We start from the raw sequence: 7,500 nt of genomic DNA, 5'->3' as shown, positions 1-7,500 counted from the left end.
CAACCGATGTTAGTGAGTTTGTGTTCTCGTAACATAGCGGTTCAGCAAAGAGACCGATAGACACAGAATATGTCCTGGGGTCGATTTCTTCTACTAAAAGGCGGTGTTTCAGCATGGCCGCAGTTAAATGATTGTGTAAATTTATATGCAACTTTCAGTATAATTTATTATTTGTTATTTAGATCTAAAAATTGCAGTTTTTAGTAGGCTACGAAGGAGGAATTCAGTCTGTAATTGATGAAGCCTAACAACTCAGAAATACTTGAGTGACAGTCCGATGACGTTATTCATCACCCATTTGTGTGATTTCATGCGCAAAACGTATACGGAAAGTTTCCTTTCTGAGACCATTATTGCAGTGAAGATCTTTCCATGTTTGAGTATATTGAAACATTTTAATTATAGATATACACCACTCATTTTAATCATCGTGCCTTTAACTAATACATGTATAAGTTCACGATCAATGCTATAGATTTGTCCCTCAGGGAAATAGAAAAAGTCTAAGGTTATAACATTTCGGATATCGTCCTTATTTGCATAGTAAAAAAAATGGGGAAGAAAAGACCAGAAGAAACTGGAAAAGATGGTAAAAGAAAAGGGAGGAATCAACATTAAAAAAGACAACACCGTGGAAAGAGGCCATATGGATATCGTGTAAATTTTAACCGCTGGCTGACCTGAAGTAAGAGGCAGACTAAATGGATTACTTTTTGACAGAAATCGAAAAGTCAGGACAGGCGTGTCTGTGTGCATGACTCATTGTGTATCGTGTGTTGTGTGCATGTGCAAGTATGTATGTGCAAGTATGTATGTATGTATATATATTTATACGTGTCTTTGTGTGTATTTATACGTATGCACACACGGTAAGCAATCAGGTTTGCGTTGGTTGCGTTCATTAATCGATTAAAATACGCCACTGATTAACTTTTCACTTAGTAATCTGATTTCCTTTAGAGTTTACACATCACTCATGCATTGACTTCTTACATTCAAGAAGAAAATGCCACACGTCTAGAGGGGAGTAGAGGTATATAATCGATGGATTCGATTTCCTATACAACACTGTAATTTTTTTCCGTTTTTGTTGCTGGTATTGTTGTCCAGAACAATTTCAACCCAGATCGAGCAAAAATTGTTCCAGCCTTGACAATCCCAACATGTTCCTCTTTCTCTCAAAAACCTTTCACCAACTTACACAAATACGTATACGCACGCGCACACACACACACGCGCACACACACACACACACACACACACACACACACACACACACACACACACACACACACATTTTATGATCTCAGAACATAAAGGGCTGTAATTATATAAATAAACATTGATTTCTAATATAGGCATAGTGTCACAATTTTATCGGAAGAAAGAACGGCGGAGGATGATCAATGATATCACCCTGAGTGTTGGACTCTTACATTTCTTAAGCAATCAAAGAAGTGAGATGGTTGTGATGTTAAAGTTGTTGGTTAGAATGTGTTGTTCGTTTGCCCTCTGCATTCCGAGTTCAAACAATGCCGAAGTCAACTTTACATTTCCAGAGTTCTATAATTATAATATCAGTCAAGGGCGGTAATACTGGAGCGATTCTTCTTCCCCCACTCTCTCTCACTCGCTCTCTCTCTCTCTCTCTCTCTCTCTCTCTCTCTCTCTCTCTCTGTTTCTGCTTCTCTCAATACCGCTGCTTCGCTGTCCCTTTCTCTCTTACACACACACATATAGACACACATACACATTCAATCGTACACTTCACATTGAAGTGAAATATAGTCAAGCAATAACCGGTGAGTGCATTTATTGGCTTTATGAATTCTGACTATTCCCAAATATGGCAATATGTGATATATCATTTGTAACAATTCACCGTCGTCGGGCCCTGGACTGAAGAATAGTGCATTTTTTGGAATGAAGACAAATGATTTCATGAAATCTTAAATGGAAAAATGTGTGAGTTGTGTTGAGAGATTTTTTTTATGTGTTGTGTGTAGTATGTGTGTGTGTGTGTATGTGTTTATATATGTGTGTGTCATTGTGTTTGTGTTTCTGCGTGTTTGTGTGTGTGTGTGTGTGCTTGTGTGTGTATGTGAGTATGTTTCTGTGTGTTTGCGTGTGTGTTTGTGTATATGTGTGCACTTGTGTGTGTGTGCGTGCGCGCGCGCTTGTGTTTGTGTTTCTGTATGTTTGCGTGTGTGTGTATGTGTGTGTGTGTGTGTGTGTGCTTGCGTGTGTATGTGTGTGCGCTTGTGTGTGTGTGTGTGTGTGTGTGTGTGCGTGTGTGCTTGTGTTTGTGTTTCTGTGTGTTTGCGTATGTGTGTGTGTGTGCTTGTGTGTGTATGTCAGTGTGTCTGTGTATGTGTGTGTGCTTGTATGTGGGTGTGTGTGAAGAAGAGTGGAAGAGAGCTGTGTGCATTGTACGTGAGCGTTGCGTGTTGTTTATAAAGTGTATTTACTGTGAAAAGTGTGTACTGTGTGCATGTGTGTGTGTGTGTGGTTGTGTCTGTGTGTGCTTGTGTGTGTATGTTGTGTGTGTTGCATGTGCTGTGTGTGTGTATGTGTGTGCATGTGTGCCTGTGTGTGAGTTTATGTGTTGTGTGTATTTGTATGTAGTGTGTGTGTTGTGATTTGTGTGTTGTGTGTGTTGTGTGTGTATGAGAAATATGTGAGGATTTTGTGTTGTGCATGAGCTGTTCGCATATTGCATGTGTAAGTTGTGTATGTTTGCGTGCGTACATGCATGTGTATATGTGTGCGTGTGTGTGTGTGTGTGTGTGTGTGTGTGTTTGTGTATGTGTTGAGTGCGCGTGTTCTGTGTAAAGCATATGTGTTTTATTGTAAGCTATGTGCATTGCGTTCAAACTTCATGTGTTTAGTGATTGAGTTTTGCAAGTTGTTTGTCTGCTGTGTCTCGTGTGTGAGCCTGTGTGCATACGAACTTTTATGTGTGTGTGTGTGTGCGCGCGAGAGTTAAAGGGCAAAAAGTGACCTTGAAAGGAGTGACATGACGTGTCTAAGACATACACACATTCACTCACCTCTCACCTCTTAACTTTCACCTCACCTTCCAAGTCACACTTATATTAAACTGGCTTAAGTTAGAGGAATAACATGGGCGGGTGGTTGAATAAATGGACAACATACACGCACATACGCATACACAGACACAGGCAAATATATACAAATACACACATACACACACACAATCTCTCTCACACACAGTGTACACAATATATACTTGCAACATATATAACCTTTATACAATAGACGCAAAGAATACGTACACACACACATACACATCTCTATCTATCTATCTATCCATCCATCCATCCATCCATCCATCTATCTATCTATCTATCTATCTATCTATCTATCTATCTATCTATCTATCTATCTATCTATCCATGCATGTATTAATATATGTATGTATGTGTGTGTACGTATTGTTTGCGTATTGCATATTGCGTGTGTAGGTATTGTGTAAAAGTTATATATGTTGCTTGTGTGTGTGTGTGTGTGTGTGTGTGTGTGTGTATTTGTGTGTGGATACATGTATTAATATATGTTTAAATGCATATATATGTATGTGTATATATATATTTCTCACTCTCTGTATATTATATATGTGTGTGCGTGCGTGTGTGTGAATATACATATATATACATATATATATATATATATATATATATGTATATTCTAACACACACACACACACATACACACAACGTATAAACATTAAATACTCAGAACACACATAGAGATCACCCATGCCTTGTAAACAACATCCAAAAATAACATACACGCATGCGCACAAGAGGCATACAATATTTACATAACAAACACATACACACAGTCACACACATACACACACACAATTAAAAAAAAAGACACACACAAACACACACAAAGCACATTTATAAATAATCCATAGACGCACTCCTAATACAGCGTACGCACACACACTCACACACACTTACAGAAAGAAATCACACATTTAAAACACAAACAACGTACACACACACACACAAGTCACACATCATACGCACAATACACAAAAACCCACCCACACACACACACATACAAACGCAGGCACACTCATACACACAATAAATGCATAGCACACACAGAAATAACACAAACACATTCCTAACACAACACACACGTATACATACACACCTGTCAGATCTAACATGTAACTGGCAACGCAGACATACACACATACATACGCGCGTACACAAACACACAGACACACGCATATTTACAAGTACTGATACACCAACCTTCACACATACCAATGTGGAACTTTCCAAAAATCAGGAATTCCATAACAATGACGTCATCGCTGCAACAAGATTCTGAATCAGATACTCTTTTACTTGTTTCAGTCATTTGACTGCGGTCATGCTGGAGCACCGCCTTTATTCGAGCAAATCGACCCCAGGACTTATTCTTTGTAAGCCTAGTACTTATTCTATCGAGCTCTTTTGCCGAACCGCTAAGTTACGGGGACGTAAATACACTAGCATCGGTTGTCAAGCGATGTTGGGTGGGACAAACACAGACACAACACACACACACACACACACACACACACACACACACACACACACACACACACACACACACACACATTTGTACATATATACGACGGGCTTCTTTCAGTTTCCGTTTACCAAATCCACTCACAAGGCTTTGGTCGGCCCGAGGCTATAGTAGAAGATACTTGCCCATGGTGCCACATAGTGGCACTGAACCTGTGTGGTAAGCAAGCTACTTACCACACAGCCACAAACTAAGCCGAGGATACGGTTTCGATTTACTTGTTGGAACGCTACGTATTATTTTTCAGTATCAATATGCAATCTCATTGGAAGGCATGAGTATCACAACACGCTCTTCTGGAAAAAATGTTACCTGAGCAGCAGCGCCACCTTCATCCCCAGCACCACCATCACCACTACCATCACCACCACCACAACCATCACCACCGCCACGACCATCACTACCGCCAACACCTTCATGATATGTACCATCACCACCTCAACGCCACCACCACCACCAGCGCCACTATCATCACCACCACCATCACTACCACTACCACCATCACTATCATCACGATCACCACCACCACCACCACCATATCGTCCACAACACCCCCTCAAACGCTTACCACCACGACACATGTCAAATACAACCATTACCATAACAATAGCAATCATCACCATCACCACACCACTACTCCTAGCACTACAACCACCACCACCACCACCACCACCACCAATACCATCACCACTACCGCCACCACCAGCATCAACACCACCACCATAGTCACTGCTACCTCAATCACTATAACCACTACCATCATACTACAATAATCACCACCACTACCACCACTATCACCACCACCACCATTAGTATCAACATCACTATCATCACCGCTGCCACCACCACCACTACCACCAGCACCATCCATACCACTAGACTCTCCCCATCAGCAACAGCATCACCACTGTACCACCACCATCACCACAACCACCACAGCCACCACCACAACCATCATCAGCTTCCCCACATCACCACCACCGCCTCCACCGCCGCCACCACCATCACCTCCACCCCCAGCTTCATCAGCAGTAACAGTACCGCCACCGCCTCTCTGCCGCCATCACCTTTTTTTTTTCCAAATACAGTCATAAAGAGATTGAATTTAATTGGAAAAACATTTGAAATTATTCAAAAGGGGGCGAACAAAACCAAAAAAGAAAGGGTTAGTTAGGGGAGTTGTGATGTAGTTTGGTACGGTGTTGAGAGGTGTTGCCAAGGTGACGTAGCGTTGTAGTATGGCGTATGATGCCGTGTAGTTGCTGCGGTGTAGTACGGGTTCGTTCTCGTTGTTGCAGTTCTTGTTGGTGTTGTTATTTATTATTATTATTATTATTATTGTTCAGTAGTTTTATTTTTATAACGTGCTTTCACTTCACTACCGAGCGCAGCTCTGTGCGCCTTGGGTATGTGCTGTGGTTTGCTGTGGTGCTTTTATGTTTACTGTATTGAAAGTGTTTTGCGTAGAATGTGTGCAGTACCCAGTAGTGCAATTTTCTGTATGTTACATATATTTGTAAGTCCTGGTATTTTTGTTATGTATTTGTCTGAGTATTTTTTAATTATACCTAAGGCACCTACTATGATAGGAATTGTTTCTGTTTTTAGACTCCACATTCGAGTTATCTCTATTTCCAGGTCTTTGTATTTTGAAAGTTTTTCCATTTCTTTTCGAGAAACGTTGTCATCTGCTGGTATTGATACATCAATTAGAAAGCATTTTTTTCCTTCATGATCTTTGACAACTATATCTGGTCTATTTGCCTTAATTTCTCTATCTGTGTGTATTGGCATATCCCAGAGTATGGTTGCTTTCTCGTTTTCTGTGACCTTTTCTGGCGTGTGTTTATACCATCTTTTTTCTGTTGTTATTCCATAGTGTTGGCATAGCTTCCAGTGTATATAGGTCCCAGCTCTGTCGTGTCTGTGAATATATTCCTTCTTAGCCAGGACTGGGCAGCCAGAGATAATATGATTTATTGTTTCTTGTCGATCTCCACATATTCTACAGTTACTTGTTATATTTCTTTTCATTATGTGTTTTTGGTAATTTCTGGTGGGGAGGCTCTGGTCTTGTGCAGCAATTAAAAATCCTTCAGTCTCTGCTTTGAGTCCTGAGCTTCTCAGCCATTGCTGGGATTTTTCTCTGTCTATTTCTTTCGCATTTAGTTTAGCCCAGTATTTACCATGTAGGGGCTTTTCTTGCCATCGTTTTATCATGGTCCGTTGTTGTTCTAGCTTTAGTTTGGATTTCATTTGTTTTATAGCTTTTGTTGTTTCTTCTTCTTCTTCTTCTTCGTATTTGTTAGGTAGATTGATTTCTTGTTTGTATTTGTCAGCTTCCTTAAATACTGAAAACAGTTTTTTTGTTTTGCTCGTGTTTTGTGGCTATTTGTATTAGCTTCCCTTGCTTCTGGAGTAGGTATTTTTGCAGTCCTATGGTGGTTATTTTATAATAGTTTTCTAGCTGTATAAGACCCCTGCCACCTTCTGTGCGTTGTATATATAGCCTTTCTATGTCAGATTTTGGGTGGTGCATCCTATATCCTGTCATTATTTTTCTTGTTTTCCTGTCTATTTTACATAGTTCGTTTAGTGTCCAGTTAAGGATGTTGTAGCTGTAGCTTATAACTGGGACAGCTAAAGTGTTGATACCCATTATCTTGTTTTTAGCATTGAGCTCTGTTTTTAGTATTGATCTAACTCGTCTATAGTACTCTTTCTTTATTTTTTCTTTCATTTGTGTATGTTGTATCCTATCTAGTTCATTGACTCCTAAATACTTATATGGTTGGCTTTCGTCTAGTTCTCTTATTTCATTGGCTTTATCTAGTGTTATATTGCTACTTTTAACTAATTTTCCTCTTTTCAGGGTTGCTTTGGCAC

At 40.0% G+C, this 7,500-nt stretch overlaps 1 long non-coding RNA gene across 3 annotated transcripts in view; it reads right to left on the bottom strand.

The window, feature by feature from the left end:
* LOC149135431 (uncharacterized) overlaps positions 1–7,500 on the bottom strand; it is a 139,255-nt gene that overhangs the window by 52,129 nt on the left and 79,626 nt on the right. The window lies entirely within an intron of this gene.

This window comes from Octopus bimaculoides, chromosome 5 (assembly GCF_046866305.1).
Source record: "Octopus bimaculoides isolate indiv1 chromosome 5, ASM4686630v1, whole genome shotgun sequence".
NCBI lineage: Eukaryota > Metazoa > Mollusca > Cephalopoda > Octopoda > Octopodidae > Octopus > Octopus bimaculoides.
Note: the sequence above shows the minus strand (reverse complement) of the source record. Positions and strands in the feature narration are given on the sequence as shown.